The sequence below is a fragment of the Rhineura floridana genome, chromosome 2 (assembly GCF_030035675.1).
Source record: "Rhineura floridana isolate rRhiFlo1 chromosome 2, rRhiFlo1.hap2, whole genome shotgun sequence".
NCBI classification, from domain to species: domain Eukaryota; kingdom Metazoa; phylum Chordata; class Lepidosauria; order Squamata; family Rhineuridae; genus Rhineura; species Rhineura floridana.
In genome coordinates, this window is record NC_084481.1 from 108,287,206 (window position 1) to 108,306,774 (window position 19,569).

The following is a 19,569-nucleotide window of genomic DNA, read 5'->3' on the forward strand; positions in this document are numbered from 1 at the left end:
GATGCATGGGGTTGCTGCATCATCCTATTCTGTCGGCAGCTCCAGTCACTCCAGATGACATCTATGCTGCACCGTCGGCATGCTCTTTGGACTACCACAGGCTGTTCCAATTTTAAGTCAAGTTATCGATATCCGTGTGGCAGAATACTTCTGTCAGAAGACTCACCCTATAACTTTCAGAATCAATTACGAACTAAAAAATCTTATTGCCTAAATAATTACTATTTGTTTTTGTTTTTTAAACCTAACCCCCCCCCCTCCCATGCAGCATATCATAGGGAGCTGAGATGTCTAAATATATGTAAAAATACAAATTGGCTCTGAAAAGTGCTGTCCAGGATACCTTAGCCCTGTTCAGGCATTCATTCTCCTTGTGTACAAGCAAATATGCCAGGGGCAGTGCTGCCAAGCCCCACCCCCACTAGCATGTAGCTTTCCTCCAGTTTATAGCTCTCCACAAATTTGAGGGTGACCGTCTAATGAGGAAAGCTTGCTCAACTTGTGAAGGCTCCTGCCACGATTTAGAATCCTACAAAAATTGCCTCATACAAACGCAACCTACCGATAGTATGTATATTCTACTTGAAGCAGATTTCTTATCCCAGCCAAAATTTCACAAAGATAAGAAGCTGTTCTTGACCTCTGTCACATTCTAGTATATTCTTTCTCAGCGGCTGTGCCTAAGCTCTGGAACGGCTTGCCGAAGGAGGCCCGTCTAGACTCCTCTTGAATGTCCTTCCACCAATAGGAAAAGGCCTCTTAATCTAAACAGGCCCTTTGGCTTGTCAAGTTGATTCAATTTTTCTTATGCTCAGTTTGAACATCTTTTTAACTTGTTCCTGCTATATTCTTTCATTGATTCCATTGACTGGTGTTTATCTGTTTTCATTTTAATTTATACATTGTGATAATTTTTATATATTATTTGTTATTGTTAGCAGCCTTGACCACTGTGCACAGAAAGGCAGAATATTCATTTGATAAATATTATATTCTCGCACAGGTCCCCAAATCTTGTTGGCCTCCAGCTGCCATCAGCTCTGGGTAATATGACTAATGGTCAGGGATGACAGGAGTTGTAGTCCAGTAACATCTGAGGACTGAGACTGGGGGGGCTTTTCTGTTATGACTAAGAAATGGAATTCCACTGTGCTTATGGAGACACATGTTTTCCCAGGTAGGCCTGCCAGACTCATTCCATAATCACTTGCAGAAAATTTGTCAAGATGTTTCTAGTTCAGAAGCTTTTTGGAGCAGGAGATGAACAGACATGCACATTTCTCTTATTGCTTATGTATTGTTTTTAAATTTTTAACTGGGCTTTAAATCAGTGTTAACATCATATGGATTAAAAAAAAACTTTTTATGGTTATATAGTGGAATTTAACATCCAAATAAATAAATGGCTAAAGTCCCATTTTAATAGTGCAAAGCCTAACACACACACAGTTTTTCCACTTAACATGTCCAGCCTGTTTTCAAAAGATACAGTTGGCATAGTGTTACAGCCAATGAAACAACACTAGAAATAGGATGCAAAAGGCAGGATGTTTCATCTTTCACTCTGACAGTGACACCAATCAGCCAAACCCTTCAAGCATGAGTCTTGATTATATTACACTATGGCACACAATCACAAGTGTTATTACGGGCCAATTATTCAGTCATTTTTGAACCAGCTGCGGTCTTTGACTTTACGACCCCATGCAGCAATTACTTTGGCTGATTGCACACCCTGCATAGAAAGCATTTCTGCTTCCTTCCTTTTCTAAATTCACTTGATGCAATTTCCATACAGCAGTTCCTATCTTCATTTTGCAATGTAGGAAAAGGGACTAGTCACTTTTCAGTATAAAGACTGAGGAACTCAAATACATCTGTTACCTACTATCCTAGTACTGTAGGAAGTTAAGTAACAGATGGATTCTTAAGAATGAAACAGAGGTTAACTTTACACACTAAAAAGGCACGGGACACGTGGCAATTTGTGTTTTTTTTCCCATTTTTTCAGATGCTATTTCTAGATGTGATGAGAGCAATATAGTGCGTAAGAACCCCACTACCATCTCACACATGCACACACACGTTCATAAGAAGCAATCACTTGACTCATTATGTGACTCAGTGGCATAAACACAGAATGTCACTTCTAGCACTTTATCTTCAAAGAGAGAACAGGCACTCTCATGTTTCAGTTTCCGCAAAAGAATGGGTAGAATGCAGTTCTTCTCCCCAGTTCTTCAAAATACTATTTATGCTCTTTCTGTCTTCTCAAACATTTGGTAGTGAGGCTGGAGAATTTCTTTAGAACTGCGTGTTTAAAAGGACCAACCCAATTTGCACTTCCTGGACTAATTTGCAAAATGCAGCTATCCTTTGTACTGTGTGTTTTGACTTCTGCAATGCAGTTGCCGACTCAAACCATGTGTAGAAAAATGCAGAAAAGAGGATGGGACAAGCGTAGGATTGAAGAGCAAGTTGAGGAACTGATTACAGACCAGAAACAGAGCAAGCTATCCAGCCGTTATTTCACCTTCATTAATTTAGTGAAAATAGGCTGTATATTAATAAAAAAATCATTAAAATAGGCAAAAAAAACCCCTTGCGGTTTAAGAACATACCTATAGCCAACAGATACTTCTATCAAACTTTTAAAAGCAGGGAAATTGGGCAGCTATAGTGAATGTCCCACTCTAGGATGCACACCTTAATGTGGTGAGGGGGTTTGAAAATGTTGAAGAAGCTGAGAACAATGCCGTCAGGAGTCTAGACCAAGATATTGTACTTCCCTACAAATTTGTAAAAATGCAAACACAACTTGGGTTGGTCTTTCACAGTCCAATCCACTTCCTGTGTAGCTTGGATTAGTGAATATCTCTGCTTTTTAATCTGGGAGGTAAGAAATGGAAACCTGTGCAAGTTTTCTGAGAATGAATTGATCATTTGCATGCTTATTGAATCATATTTAGGATAGATGAAACTGACCATGGGGGAGGGGGAGAGGAGCAGGGGGAGGGGTAAGGCAAAGCTTGAGATACAACATTAGATCATGCAACAGCAGAACACACAACACTCATTGATACTGCAATGATTTTGCCAGACCAAAGGAAGAACAGCTATTATTTGAGCATTCCAGTCTTCCTCATAGTAAATAATACAGTATTCTCACTTATAGTTCCTTCACAAAGACTGTATAGAATCTACACTGCAAGAATAGAAGGAGGTGACATATGGAAGTGCTTGCAGCTGGGCCCAGAAGGTGACACCAGCTATGGTTATGGAAACACACCGACATTTCTTGTTTGTCTCAATGAGCAGAGTAAAAAGGCCACTATGGAAAAGAGATGCATCTCAGAGATAGAGAATATGCTTTCCATGCAAAAGGTTGCAGGTTCCGTCCCTGGAGGCATCTCTAGGTAGGGCTGAGGATTCCTGTCCAAAACCCTAGAGAGCCACTGCCAATCAATGTGTAGATAATACTGAGCTAGATAGACCAATGGTCTGACTAGGTATGGCAGCTTCCTAGATTCAATTCTGAAAAGGATAAACTATAGAGACATTTCAGTTACGCTCTGAAGGCTCTCTTCCCCTTCTACACACACATACACACACTTCCCTTACTGATCTACTGTTGACTGAATGGGCAAGAGGGAGGATTACAAGCCTCTCTCTTCCTTTCAGCTCTAACACTGATGCAGATGGGAACCAGCATCCCATCCCCTTCTCACCCCTGGCCCGAAGAGATCTGATCTTTCATTAGATTTCCAAAATATGGAGGCTGCTTTGGTGAAGAATTCTTGTGTATGTGTATGTTTCAGCCAGATCTCCACATTTCATTCTATACCAAATAAAAAATTGGATTAGCCCTAGCTTCACTTTCCCATATTTTGGAGGGCTGATGTGGGTTATGGTTGAAAAAAAAGCATGAACTAATGTTCAAATTATGCAAATTACATGCAAGAAAATCTGCACCATAGGTGTGGCCTTCGGCTGATATATTCCAACAAGATTGTGCTGTGTTATTGACTCCTCCTGTACTCAAGTTGTGTTAACAACTGCAGTTGCCAAGCACATGACAGCATTTCTTAAATGTTTGAAATTCATCACCCAATTGAAATGGGCACTGGTAATCAAAGCAGAGTGTCAAAACTGACCAAGTGCTAATGAACATAGTGATGGGATTTTTAAAGGCAAATATCCTCATTAATGATCTTGTCATTTTACTTAGTTACAAAACAGCTGGCAGAGATGACATGATTCAGAGGGATCAATCCATCATCACACTTCAGCCTTCGTCGGTGCTCATATTTCATTACCTGTATCCCATTACAGGAGCTACTGTAAAATTCATAGCTTTGTGTTGAGAATTTTGTCACAAAGGCCAGTGGGGGAGGCTCAAAACTGCCAATGAACGTCAACGAATATGGCAGCTACTGCCATCCCAGGATCTCTATGTGTAGCTATTTATGAAGATAGAAAATATAATATACAGCTACAGAAAATGTTAAACAGTTAAGTGATTGGAGGGGGGAAGCATCTAGAACAGGGGCAAACAAATTATTTGGAAGGCCAAATTTCATCATCATCATTTTTTTTTACAAGGGACGGGGAGGGTTCAGCAGTTTTTATATGGAGATGGTAAGACTAGGGGTAGATTATAAGATAGCCCTAACCACACAGTTCTAATGTACTGCCCATCCACAACTTGTTTGCCAAAATCCCTTTGCCAGTTCCAACTACTGCCCCCAATGGACATCATCCCCAATCGCCACCCTGCAGTTCCAAACTCCCCACAATCTAAATCCTCTTGCCGTGTGCCTCTGCTTGCCATCCAAAATCTTCTTCTATTTTAGAAGAGACTGGCTCACATCCCAGCAGTCTAAATGACCTTATTATCCAACAAGCCTCATTCTTCATGATAAGCCACTCCTGGTCATTCCATACATTTCCACCTTGCTGGAACAGATGGCCAACTGCACACTTGCCAGCTGCACTGCTAAATGAAATGAGTACGGAGGAGACATGGCTGCTGCCCCGGGAGGGCACTTTCCCTGGAGCAGGAGTAGCCATTGTAGTGCCGTCCAGATGCTGACTACAACTCCCATCACCTTGCTGGCTGGGGCTGATGGGAGCACATTGGCTACCTCAGATATAGAAGCTAGTACAAGGATAGGGGGATTGCCCAGTTTGCCTCACAAAAGATGCTGTTATAGCTGTTCATAGCACAAACCTCTGCGATGCATTGGTTCACGCTATAAACAACAGTTCCCGCTTATGCTTGAGAGGAAGAGAAGGGGGGGTAGTCTGAGATTTATGCTGTATTTTAAAGTTGATGTGCATGAAGCCCCTATCAACACAGTTCCCAAAGCCCCCAAGAGATATCTGCTAGGCACTTTAGGTAAGATTCCAAAGGAAAGAGTCATTAATTCTGTATAGATAAGGTTAAAAGAAAGAGAGAGCGCACCAAAATAAAAATTTCAAAAGCTTTTATCTGTTGTTACCCAAGCCTTAAGGCTAAAAGTAAGCTCCTGCCACTTATATAAATCCTGTTTAAATTTAAAATGTGGCTGAAAGGCCCTTCCCCCCCCCAGCACTCTCCATGTAACATTCACCCTTCTCTTTCTGTGTTGCTTAAGAGATACTAAACACTGTTCTTTCTTTTTCACTGGAAGACATATCAACCATCTTCTGGCCACCAGCGCTATAGGCTGAGCCTTCGATGCATAAATCTAAAAGCAACAACAAAGCAACTTTCTCAAAAGGTATGAAGACTTGCTCGAGCAAGGATCCAGTGTTGCTATAGACTCTGCTAGGAACACAGTCTCCGAAAGGAGATACATATAGGAGGATTCAAAAAGAACAATCTGAGAACTTAAAGAGGTTTCTGCCAGTGAGAAAATTTACAATAATATCCAGATCTAGATCAGCTGGATAATAACCAACCCGGTACCTTCCACATGTGGTTGGACTCCAGTTCCCATCAGTCCCAGCCAGCATTGCCAATGGCCAGGGATGATTACAGTTGGACTCTAATATTTAGAGGGCACCAGGTTGGGGAAAGCAGAACTAGATGGACAACAGTCTAGCTCATGATAAGATGGTCTCATATTCTTTATTATCTGTGCAGTCCCATCCACTTCTGTCCTTTGATCCCTCCTTAATTAAAAAAAACCTTATTCTCCTAGCAGAGGCTTATTATACAGCCACAAGAGTGGCTGTATACTATAGTCAACATGGATTTTTCGCATTCTGCAATGTTAAATTGAAAATATCCCTCATGCCATTCTGATCCTTCCCATAAGCTCATTTCAAAACAAAACCTTACAAAACTCATACTCCTGAACTTAGAAATGCTTGCTTAACAACCCTCTAAATTTTCATAGCGATACACAAAACAGTCAGAGAGAATTGAGAGTTTAAAGTGTAAAAAGAGAGGGGAAAAACAGACCCCTTTGGGGCTTTTTTCTGTCACAGTTCTCATAATCTGTTGAAATTCATTAAAAATCAGCCACAGAGTACCTGTAATCCTATTACTGACCTTGCCCCATACTCTGACCTTCATCTTCTGCAGTTTAAAAGTTAAAAAAATGCCTAGCTGATTTTTAATTAATTTAATAAATTTTGCATTGAACTGAATGATAATGTCAGGCATGCTCAGTAAGAGCCAATTGTCAGTGTTCTAAAAGCCAGATTCACAGCAGCTGGGCTTGCCTAATCAGGGGGCCATACCCACACCAGACTTTGATTTCATGTGAGACAGTCATGGCTTCCTCCAGAGAATCCTCGGAAGTGTAGTTTGTGAAGGGTGCTGAGAGGAGACTCCTATTCCCCTGACAGAGCTCCAGTGGCCAGAGTGGTTGAACAGTCAGCCACTCTGATTGAAGCTCTGTAAGTGGAACAGGGCATCTCTTAGCAACTCTCAGCATCCTTCACTAACTACACTTCCCAGGATCCTTTGGGAGAAGCCGTGACTGCCTGAAGTGAAACAAAAGTCTGGTGTAGATGTGGCCAGCGACAGCTTTGGTTTAATTTTGGGTGGGAGGGTACATGTGCTTCCTGTAGAATAAAAAGGTGGGGGAAATCCTGAAAAAGAATTATATCCTCCCTTCCCCTGCCCCTCCCCCAGGTCAATTTCACCTAAGGTAGGCATGACTGCACTGGAGTAAAACCCACTGAACTCAAAAAGCATGCAAATAATCACACCTGTCCTCCCTTCCTTCACCCCTCCCCTCCTCCTCCCTCCTATCCCCTTCCTTCACCCCTCCCTTCCCCTCCCCCATACCCTTTCAGGCCCCTCCTTATCCCCCTCCCCTCTTCCTCCTCCTCTCTCAAGGTCAGTTTTACCTATCCTAGGACTACAACCTGGGAGACCAGGGTTCAAATCCCCACACAGCCATGAAGGTCACAGGGTGACCTTCGGCCAGTCACTGCCTCACAGCCTCAGAGGAAGGCAATGGCAAACCACCTCTGAATACTGCTTAACATGAAAACCCTATTCATATATAAGTCAGAATCGACTTGAAGGAAATCCATTTCATTTTCAAGAAGGATTGCACAGGAGTAAATCCCACTTAACTCAATAAGTATGCAAATGATCAAATCTGCCCTCCCCCCTCCTATCACCTCCCTTTTGCCCCTCCTCTCCCCTCCCCCTTCCAATCGCCTCCTTCCCCTTCTCCCTCCTTCTGCTCCCCTCTCCCCCTTCTTCCTTTCCTCTACCATCCCCCTCCTTTTCCCCCATGGTCAGTTTTACCTGTCCTAATCATGACTGCACAGGAGTAAATCCCATTGAACTCAATAAGCATGCAAACGATCAGGCCTGCCTTTCCCCTCTCCTCTCCTTTCCTCCTCCCTCCTTCCTGTCCTCCCCTCTTCTTTCTTCCTTCTCCCCTGCCACTCCAGACGTCCCTCCCCATGGTCAGTTTTACCTATCCTAAGCATGATTGCATGGAAGTAAATCCCACTGAACTCAATAAACATGCAAATGATCAAACCTACCCTCCTCCTCCCCCCCACCTGCTCTCCTCCCCTCCTCCTCTCTGCTTGCTCCCCTCCGCCCCTCCCCATCCCCTGTGGTCAGTTTCCCCTGCCCACTCCAGCCCTCCCTTCCTCCCCCCCGGTCAGGTTTACCTATCCTAAGTATGATTGCAGGGGAGTAAATCCCACTGAACTCAATAAACATGTAAATGATCAATCTAGTCTCAGCAAACTTGCACAGGATCCCATTTCTTACCTCCTGGACTAAAAAGCAGGGGAATTTACTAATAGGCAAAAAACTTTGCAGTTTAAGAATGTACCTATAGCCAACATAAATCTGTGTCAAATTTATTTTTATTAATTTCAAAACCATTTTATTGGTCAATGTCATATGATGGTGAAGACAGCCTTTTTTCTTTCAAACTGGAGGTTATGCTCTATTTCTATTTTTGGTACATTAACAATTGAATCTGAAACTGCAGTTTGATGTAATGCAATGACTCTAGCTATTGGAAAAAACAAACTTGGCCTGCCCAAGATGCATGATTTCAGTCTGCTATGCTTAAACTACTCCACTTAAGGAAAGGTGGGCATGGTCAATTAAAAACATAGAGGACACCTAGAATTTTGCTGGAATATATTTCACCTCCCACTGTTTTATCTTGTGCAAACTGAGACACTCCTCATGTCCATTGGAAACTATTCCGCAGAACAGTCAGTGCCATTATTCCACAATTGTTTTTGGAGCTTTCTTTTAGTGTTACAAAGTGTTGCTGTAGTTCACATATTCACAGAAACAGAAGCAAAAGAGAATGATTTACTATAGGAAACGTCACTAAAATTGCAAAGTAAATCAAACATATTTAAAGTGACTATCTGAACGATATCAACTATTTTAATATAGTTGCTTCCTTCCTGCTAAAACAAGATCAGCAGATTTCTTGTTTCTATTATTTGGATCCACTGCAGGTATTGCCACCGCTCACCGTATGCTCAGAGGCACGTTACCAAATTTTTCTAAGCTACACAGGAAGTGGATTGGACTGTGAAAGACCAACCCAAATTATGTTTGCATTTTGACAAATGTGTAGGGCAGTACAATATCTCGGAAAGGAGGTCAGGTCTCTTGCTCCTCTGGTGCATTCACTATAGCTGCCCAATTTCCCTGCTTTTTAAAGTTTGATAGAAATATCTGTTGGTTATAGGTGCATTCTTAAACCGCAAGGTTTTTTGCCTATTAGTGAATTTTTGCTCTAGAGCTATTTTGTCTCTCTTAAATGCCTAACTGTTAACACAAGCAATTTGGAGCAGCCTAATAGGAACACTGAGCAAAACTGAGTTCTCAAAATGTTTTCCACCCCCCCCAGACAAATAACGCTTACTTACAATTTATATTTAACTTAACAAAATGCTCTATCATCTTAATTTGCTGCTGGTATAAAACATGTGAATTATTTCAACAAACAGCACAAGTTTCCTGCATTCTGCCATGGCACAGATAGCCCATCGTCTTTATTCTTTTATATGCAGGGCAGATAATGAAAGGCCATACTACTCTCTCTTTCTCTGGTATGTTATTTATCACTTCTGCTGATATAGAAGTCTGGTGGTTGAGAGCCTATCAGCTTGGAAGCAGAGCAGGGCCATCCACAAATAAGGTTGTGGCTGAATGTTTCAGGCCAGTGAAATTGTGGAGATTTTTTGGTGGCTTTGGGGGGGGGGGCTCCTGAAAATCAGCAGCAGGAGACATTCCAGTGAGGGGCTTTGTGGGAGGTTGGAATTAGCAAGCTTACAGTTATGAGGTGGTCTGAGACCATATTCCTCCCCCCAATACCCATCAGCCCCAGCCATCATGGTCAATTGTCAGGAATGATGGAAGTTGTAGTTCAACAACATTTGGAAGACACCACATTAGGAAGCTGGTCTAAAGGAACCGGAAGTCAAGCAAATCAAATAGTCTATTGGTTTAGTCCAGGGAGCTGCCAACACAGTGCCTGCAGGCACCAATGGGCCCACTAGTATCTCCTTGCTGTTTATGAAAGGTCTCAGTAAATATCCCCTCAAGATTTTACGATGCACAAGAGACTGTTCGCTTTTGCTTTTTAGCTCCTGTTTGCGCTGGCTTGGGATCTCCTACCTTGAACACACTGTCTTAAAGATGCCCACATTTAACTGGATGCCAGGATTGGACATCAACCTTTTCTTACATTATGAATAGAGAAGTACAAAGAGCTTCTCTGTGTGAGCAAGCAGAGCAGTAGCTGATGTAGGGACCTTTCTTACCCCATTCTTGCCCAGGGGCATGACCACACCACTTCGTGATCCTGTTTCTGCTCTTTTAGATGCGGCATTCATTTTATGTTGTGCCATGCCCCAAATTTTGTGACTGGCGCCCACTGCACTTTCTCAAAATTCCACATATCCCTACTGGCCCAAAAAGGTTGCCAACCCTATTAGTCTACGGTTGAGAAGAGCTGAGAACAGAATTTTAGAATAGCAATTGAAAACTGTTACTTCCCCTTCTATCAGCCCCCACCCCAGACCTGAGCAGCATTACCTGGATTCTTTCCCCATTCTGACTGGAGCCTTGAGAAAGAGTACTCCAGAGGGTGGGGATGCACATTTCAGTAATAAAACAAAGAAGAGCTAAGGGAGCCTACATCTACTCTTCCTTGAAATGGATGGATTGCAGCCTGGGCATGCATCTGAATGAAACCTCTTGAAAGTCAAGAGGAGGCGAAATTAGCCTGAACTAACTTTCTTCATCAAGCCTCTGTGCCTGGGATTAGTTGTAACATCAACTGCACATGTCTGTCAGCTCTATGACAATTTAATACAGTTAGGCTTATTGTATTTTCTCCTGATTAAATATCCTTCTTGGTAAGAGTTCAAGGGAGTTTGCCTAATCACTGATTGGAAAAAGGGTAGTCCTGAAATAAAAGAGGGAACCAGATATGGTAGCAGCAGTTGATGCCTCAAAAATCTCCCCATAATTCTTCTCTGTCATGCTCTGATAAGACTCCACCAGCTGAATTTATAACAAGGCAATCCTAAATTTCAGTGGCTCAGCTACACTATGATCTAGTCCTTGCCTGTTGCTAGTCCACTCATTTATTGGCTATTCATTTCTCTCAGGTATTTTGAAAATTAGAAAGTTCATGCACAATCATGGGAGTTTGTTTTTTAACTGTTTCCTTTCAGGCACATCTGAGAACCCAAGTAAAACAGATGCAAACATTGATTGATGTGCACCACATCAAACTTATGCATATTGCAAATCAAATTCATGTACATGGATCATTAGATGCTAAAAAGTTGGGAGAGGGGGGAAATGAACTGAACATAACATCCAACACTCAGTCTGCAAACTAGCAAGCTAAAAACAGAACAAATTTCAAACTATAAGGAAAACACACACACTCAGAATTTCTATGAAGTAAACGCCATCCAGATTGAAGAAAAATATCATGTATACTCACAACAAACTCATTATCCAAGTGCCAAACCTTATGAAACCAAAATAGCACTATCCAAGGAAAATATTAGCACGATCGGGGGAACCCCAAGGTTTGCAGAAGTCCAAAAAAACTTTAGGGGGGGAAAACAATAGGGAGAAGAAAAATAAGCCCAGGAGTGGGGGGAATAGAATGGAGTATCCAGAAGAAGGTCATAGCTGGCTGGCTTCCTGAAGAGAAGCACTCCACACTGCAGCATTTTATTGCAGGTTCAGCTTACCATTCCAAACATTAAAAACCTTAACAAATTAAACTATGAGCCCTTTTAAAACTTGCAGCATGCAATGTAGCAAATATTGCCAACTTGCTAGTGCTGCTGCCGCCACAGTGCTTCTTTCTGAAGTCTATCTCTATCATGAAATCAAACCTTGCAGGAAAAGCCACACACACTTATTTTCTCCTCCCCACCGGCTCCATTTTCATTTTTCTTTGCTTTGCTGCAGCAGCCTAGGCATGCTACGGCTCTCCAGAGCGTCATACCTAACAGTGCTTTGCTCCAACGAAGGGCTCTAGGGTCTTTCTAGTGCATGGCATTGTGGGGGTGAAGTGGCACCAAAGAGTATCCGTTCCTCTGCTGTAATGTAGCAGCAGCACAGGCACTCTCCAAGGCCACCTCTCCATGTATGCCTTGCTCTGAGAAGGACCCTACTTGCTGCAGTGCCAAAGCAGCGCTAGCAATCCTAGAATTAAATGATGGCAGGTGGATGGCGACTGGGCTGGTGTTTGTGTGTGCACAAATCCTTTTTTTTTTTTTTACAATAATTTTTATTCAAATTTTCATAAAACATAGAAAACAAAATCATAAAACATTCAAAGACAAAAAACAAAACAAAACAAAAATGATTAAACAAAATAAAATAAAATGTTGACTTCCCATTTGTCACATATCAAATCAGTTATAGGTCTACAATATATAACAATCCTGTCTCTTAAATCATATTATAAAATCACTTTCCTCCAGTAGTTATCTTAATTAATCATCAAATCTCATAAACATTACTTTATTCTTTCCACAAAAAGTCAAAGAGAGGTTTCAATTCTTTAAGAAATATATCTATCAATTTTTCTCCAAATAAACATGTCAATTAATCCATCTCGTTAATAATTATAATAATCTTATTGTCATAACCATAGTCCAAATAAACATTTCGATTAATCCATCTCATCAGAATCTGTTAGGTCCAATAATTTCAATAGCCATTATTCCATTATCCCTATTAGTTCCATCTTCCATCTTCAATAGTCCTGTTAAGTCCAGTAATTTCAGTGTCCAATCTTCCATTATCAGTATTCCATAATAATCTTGCTGTTGTAGCCATAGTCATATAATAAGAGTCTGATGGGAATTTCCTCTATCCCAAATATTTTCTTGCCATCCATTCTGAATAAGTTGCTGAAATACTGTTGTAAGGTCATATCTGTGTTCTTCTTTTTTACAAAATGCACTGGCTCATCTCTTAAGAGTTTTTCCATTGTCACATGGCTGCAGTTAATTCCATAGATTTTCTCTATATCAAGCTCCATCACATCATTCCAGTCCAGAAGATTATCCAAGCCATTGATAACTTTATCTCTAATATCTTCATTAATTTCTTCAGAGATAACGTTAAATTCCAAACAGTAGATTTTATTTCTAAAATCCATAAACTCCAGATCTTTTTCCAATTCCACATTTGTTCCAATCGCCAAGGCTTGTATCTTCCCTTTATTTTTTCTTTTCTCATCTCTGATCTCATTCTCCTCTCTCACAGGATCCCCTATTTCTTTAAACTCCTGCGTCATTTTGCTCAGTTCAATTTTCAGCTCCTTACTACCCTGTCGCAGGGTTTGTTTCGTTATCTCAATCTCATCCATTATTTTCTGAAACATAGTTACTTCCAGATTCTCAGCCACTTTCTTGATTGCCATTTTTAAAACCACGAAAACAAAGCAAAACAAAAATAAAGAAAAACCACTTCTTATTTCAGCAACAATTGGGTTAATATTCCAGGCTTGATGACATCACAGTATAAACAGAGCAACCTGCCTTATCTCCCTATGTTCAAGAATGCAAAACAAATTTAGTTCCCAGCATCAAAACAGTTAGTGGCGTCGTGAAGAAGCAGATTCGTCAAAATAAAATAGACCAAAAAGAGAATAGTCCCAGACAATATAATATTCCTTGGAATAGAAATCAGGAATAGAAATCCCTCTTCTGTGTATATCTTTAGAATGCACTTCCAGGACAGCTTTTTGCGACAGAAACAGAGATAAGCTGTTAATTTCGTGGATAACAGAGAAGAGTTATAGCTCACCCAGAAGCTGTCCAAAGCCGATCAATCTGACAAATCTCCTTTTGCTGCAACAATTTAAACCAAGTAAAAAAAATAATAGAAAGAAGGGTGCTTGCCTGTTAGTCCGTTCTCTCTTTAAAGAAAAGATAAGCGTATTGCTTAAGCAGATAGAGCTTGTTCGAAAGTCCGTCCGGCATTGTTGGCTGGACCTTATCTCATAAATTAATGAAATCCAGTCCTCCCAACAAAAACAGGCTTTTGAGGTTGATCTCTACGTTTCTCCCTGCCCGGGAGAAATTTCATCAGTCAAAAAAAAAATGTTCTGACTGATTTATATCTGAATAAGCTTCTTTTGAGGCGGGAGCCCATCCCAAAAGCAGGCACAAGCGAAGTCACCCTTCCCGGAAGTTCCGTGTGTGCACAAATCCTTATGCCACCTGAGACAACTGTCTACGTGTGGCTAATGAGTGGATCAGCCCTGCTGGAATCTCCTGGCAGGGCTGGGAAAGATTCCTCTCAGGCCGGCACCATCAGTCAGCATAAGTGTCAGCAATGCTGTACTAGAGTGATCCTAAGTGCGACTTGATATAAGGCAACTTCTTATGTTCTTATTCAGGCCTCATCACCAACCTGTGAACATAACAGGACTCAGAATATAGGTTGGGACTCAGCTGGGAGGTATTACAGCGACAGCTCACACAATTATTCTTGTGATTTACACTATAACCCCACTGAAAAGAACACCTCCTTAAGTATTACTTTAAATTCCTTTTGACCGAACCAGAAAAGATCAGGTTAATTGAACAGGAAGATCCACATAGCAAATTACATTTGTATTGATACAGCAATGGGGGGGAGGGCTGATTACAAAAGCTATTGGATACTTCATAATACAGGAGGAGTTGAGAATCTCCAGAAGGAAATCAGAGAGGTGAAAATCAATGGGACTTTAATCAGCAGCAGATTGCAGAGGATTTATTTGCTTGAAGACAGTAGATGTAGGCAAGTTCCCTGCTGAGAATAATTAGTGGGGAGGGGACAAAAATACAGCCATTATCTTAGCAAGAGCTGTAAGTGGCAAGAGGAACATTAGTGGGTCTTTAAGTACAACTGCATAAATGTTTCTGGTAGTGTACAATCTTCCTTCCCTCTTTCAGCAAGGGTCACAATCCCTTTAGGATGCACCTAAACATGGTGAGGGGGTTTGAGAGTGTCAAAGAAGCTGAGAGCAATGACATCAGGAGTCTAGACCAAGAGGCTAGACTCCTAGCAGAGGCACCCAAGGCGGAATGGTCAAAGCTGAGACACCAGACTAAGATGCATCCAAACTCAGAAGAAGGCAATGGTGAACCACCTCTGAATACCACTTAGCACAAAAAAACTATGAACAGAGTATCCAAAATGCAACATGAGATAGTGCTGGAAGATGAGACCCCCAGGTCAGAAAGCACTCACCAAGCTACTGGGGAAGAACAAAGGACGAGCAGCGCTGTGACTAATGATGCAGCTGGGTCAAAGCCGAAAGGAAGCCCAGAGGCTGATGCACACAGATGCGAAAGGAGAGTCCAGAGTTGTACGACACACACAATAGCAACATGGAACATTGGAAGCATGAATCAGGGAAAGTTAGAAATTGTCAAGCAAGAAATGGACCGTATCAACATTACAATACTTGGCGTGAGTGAATTAAAATGGATAGGAATGGGACATTTTCAATCAGGCAACTACAAAATAGTTTATGCAGGAAATGAGAAATTAAGAAGAAATGGGGTTGCTTTAATAGTGAGAAGTAATGTAGCAAAAGCAATTAGGAGCGACAATGCAAGGTCTGAGTGAGTGATATCTATGAGGTTAAACGGGAAACCTATTAATATAACCATCATCCAAGTCTATGCTACAATGGCAAATGCAGAAGAAGAGGAATTGGAGAGATTTTACATAGAAGTACAGGAAGAAACAGATAACCCAAACAAAACAAGATGTGCTGATAATCATGGGGGACTGGAATGCAAAAGTAGGGAACAGAGAAGAATTAGGAATTGTGGGGAAATGGGGCTTGAGACAGAAATGAAGCAGGAAAAAGACTTACTGAATTCTGTGAAGCCAATAATTTGTTTCTTGCCAACACATTTTTTGAGCAACCGAAAAGACTGTACATGTGGACATCACCAAATGGTCAATATAGGAATCAAATTGATTATATAATTGGTAGCAGAAGATGGAGAAGTTCCATACTTTCTGCGAAAACAAGACCAGGAGCAGACTGCGGTACAGATCATGCACTGGTTGTATCGAAGTAAAGCTAAAGAAGAACAAGAAAGCAATCATAATGCCAAAATACAATTTAAATAACATCCCAGAAGAATATAAAGATCATATAAGGAACAGGTTTGAGGCTTTAAATTTAGTTGACAGAGAACCAGAAGAACTACGGAGTGAAGTCAGAGACATTATCAGGGAAGAATGCAAAAAGACAATACCTCTAGTTAAAAAGAGAGAAAGACCTTAATGGATGACTGAAGAAACTCTTAAAAGGGTTAAAGAGAGAAGGAAAGCAAAAGCAAAAGGAGATAGAAACACAGTCAGAACCCTAAATGCAACGAGTACGTAGGGACAAAGAGAACTATTACAATAGTTATTGTGTAGAAACAGAAAAGGACAACAAAAAGGGAAGAACAAGAGCCCTATTCCAAAAGATTAGAGAAATGAAAGGGAAATTTAAACCAAGAGTAGGGATGCTGAATAATCAACAGGGGAACACACTGACTGACCAAGATGAAATGAAGATGGAAGCAATACACTGAAGAACTCTATAAAAGAGATGCCAGGATGACAGATGCATTCACGGAGGAACCGTATGATGAAGAACCAGAAATTTTAGAATGTGAGGTAAAAGCTGCTCTTAAAATACTTGGAAGAAACAAATCACCAGGAACAGATGGCATACCAGTAGAGTTGCTGCAAGCTACTGAGACTGAATCTGTCCAAATTTTGACAAATATTTGTCAAGAAATATGGAAAACTAAACAATGGCCCCCAGACTGGAAGTGTTCAATATATATCCCAATTCCAAAGAAAGGGATTCCAGGGAATTCAGTCATTATTGAACTATTGCCTTAATATCCCATGCAAGTAAAGTAATACTCAAGATTCTATAACAAAGGTGCTTAACATATATGGAGCAAGAAATGGCAGACGTCCAAGTTGGATTTAGAAAGGGAGGAGGCACCAGAGATCATATTGCAAACATACGTTGGATAATGGAACGGACCAAGGAATTTCAGAAGAAAATCACCCTGTACTTTATAGGTTACAGCAAAGCTTTTGACTGTGTAGATCATGAAAAACTATGGAATGCTTTAAAAGAAATGGGGGTGCCATAGCATCTGATTGTCCTGATGAGCAACCTACACTCTGGACAAGAGGCTACTGTAAGGTCAGCATGTGGAGAAACCGAATGGTTCCCAATTGGAAAGGGTGTGAGACAGGGGTGTATTTTATCACCCTATTTGTTTAATCCATACGCAGAACATATCATACGGAAAGCAGGATTGGACCAAGATGAAGGAAGTGTGAATACTGGAGGGAGAAATATCAATAATTTAAGATATGCAGACGATAACATACTACTAGCAGAAACCAGTAATGATTTGAAACTAATGCTGATGAAAGTTAAAGAGGAAAGCAGAAAAGCAGGACTACAGCTCAGCGTCAAAAAGACTGAAGTAATGACAACAGAAGATTTATGTAACTTTAAAGTGGACAATGAGGACATTGAACTTGTCAAGGATTATCAATACCTTGGCACAGTCATTAACCAAAATGGAGACAATAGTCAAGAAATCAGAAGGCGGCTAGAGCTGGGGAGGGTAGCTGTGAGAGAACTAGAAAAGGTCCTCAAATGCAAAAAATCAACTCATTTGAAATGTGGTGTCGGAGGAGAGCTTTGCGCATACCATGGACTGCAAAAAAGACATTGGGTGTTAGAACAAATTAAACCAGATCTGTCACTAGAAGCTAAAATGATGAAACAGAGGTTATCATACTTTGAACACATAATGAGAAGACATGATTCAGTAGAAAAGACAATAATGCTGGGAAAAACAGAAGGGAGTATAAAAAGAGGAAGGCCAAACAAGAGATGGACTGATTCCATAAAGGAAGCCACAGACCTGAACTTACAAGATCTGAACAGGGTGGTTCATGACAGATGCTCTTGGAGGTCACATAACAACAACAACATAATTCCTAGCACTCCCTCTCTGCTAAGGTATCGCATGCTAGCACTTCTTCACTTGAAAATACTTTTTCAACTGAATACACACAGTAAGTGTATAAGAAACATTTCTTCTTAAACAACACTTCAAATTAAGCAATGAATGAATGTAACCTTACAGCAGAACAAGAACATAAGAAAAGCCTGCTGAATCAGGCCAGTGGCTCTTCTAGTCCAGCATCCTGTTCCCAGAGTGGCCAATCAGATGCCTATGGGACTGCAAGCAGGGCCTGAGCATGAAACCACTCTCCCCTCCTGCAGTTTCAGCAACTGGTATTCAGAAGCATACAGCCTCCAACAGTGGAGGCACAGCATAGCTATTGTGGCCAGTAGCCACTGATAGCCTTATCCTTCATGAATGTGTCTAATCCTCTTTTCAAGCCATCCAAGTTGTTGGCCATCACTGCCACCTGTGGGAGTGAATTTCATAATTTAACTATGTGTTGTGTTGTGTGAAGAAGTACTTCAACCAGAATGATCAAGGGGATGGAGCGACTCCCTTACGAGGAAAGGTTGCAGCATTTGGGGCTTTTTAGTTTAGAGAAAAGGTGGGTCAGAGGAGACATGCTAGAAGTGTATAAAATTATGCATGGCATTGAGAAAGTGGATAGAGAAAAGTTCTTCTCCCTCTCTCATAATACTAGAACTCGTGGACATTCAAAGAAGCTGAATGTTGGAAGATTCAGGACAGACAAAAGGAAGTACTTCTTTACTCAGCGCATAGTTAAACTATGGAATTTGCTCCCACAAGATGCAGTAATGGCCACCAGCTTGGATGGCTTTAAAAGATTAGACAAATTCATGGAGGACAGGGCTATCAATGGCTACTAGCTGTGATGGCTGTGCTCTGCCACCCTAGTCAGAGGCAGCATGCTTCTGAAAACCAGTTGCTGGAAGCCTCAGGAGGGGAGAGTGTTCTTGCACTCGGGTCCTGCTTGCGGGCTTCCCCCAAGCACCTGGTTGGCCACTGTGAGAACAGGATGCTGGACTAGATGGGCCACTGGCCTGATCCAGCAGGCTCTTCTTATGTTCTTATGTTCTTTTATCTGTCCTAAATCCTCCAACAACATTTAAGGATTTTAAAATTCGAAAAGTTATTAGTGCTTCCACCCTATCATTGGCTCTTCCCCATGTACTTTTTTCTTGGCCCATAACTTGCGCTGCAAAATATTTTATTTATTATGGTCTGAAGATCCATGAGGCCATCACCTTGCTGAAGCTAAGCAAGTCTGACTGCTGGGGCCTGGGTGGATGAGCACCTGGGAACCACATATAGAGCACCTTGGATTCCATGATGGAAGAAAGGTGGGACATAAATGTAAGATAAGAATGATAAAAAAGAAATAAATGTATGTACCACATTGTAGCTATGATTTTAAGAATGTTTGCAAAAATTAAAACAAGAAAAACAATAATTTAAAAAGTACAAAATAACCAGCAGGTAAAAGCCGTGTTAAAGGACAGAAAGCCTAAAATGCTTTAAAATGCCTGGGTAAATAAGAAGGGTTTTGCCTTGCGCTGAAAGGAT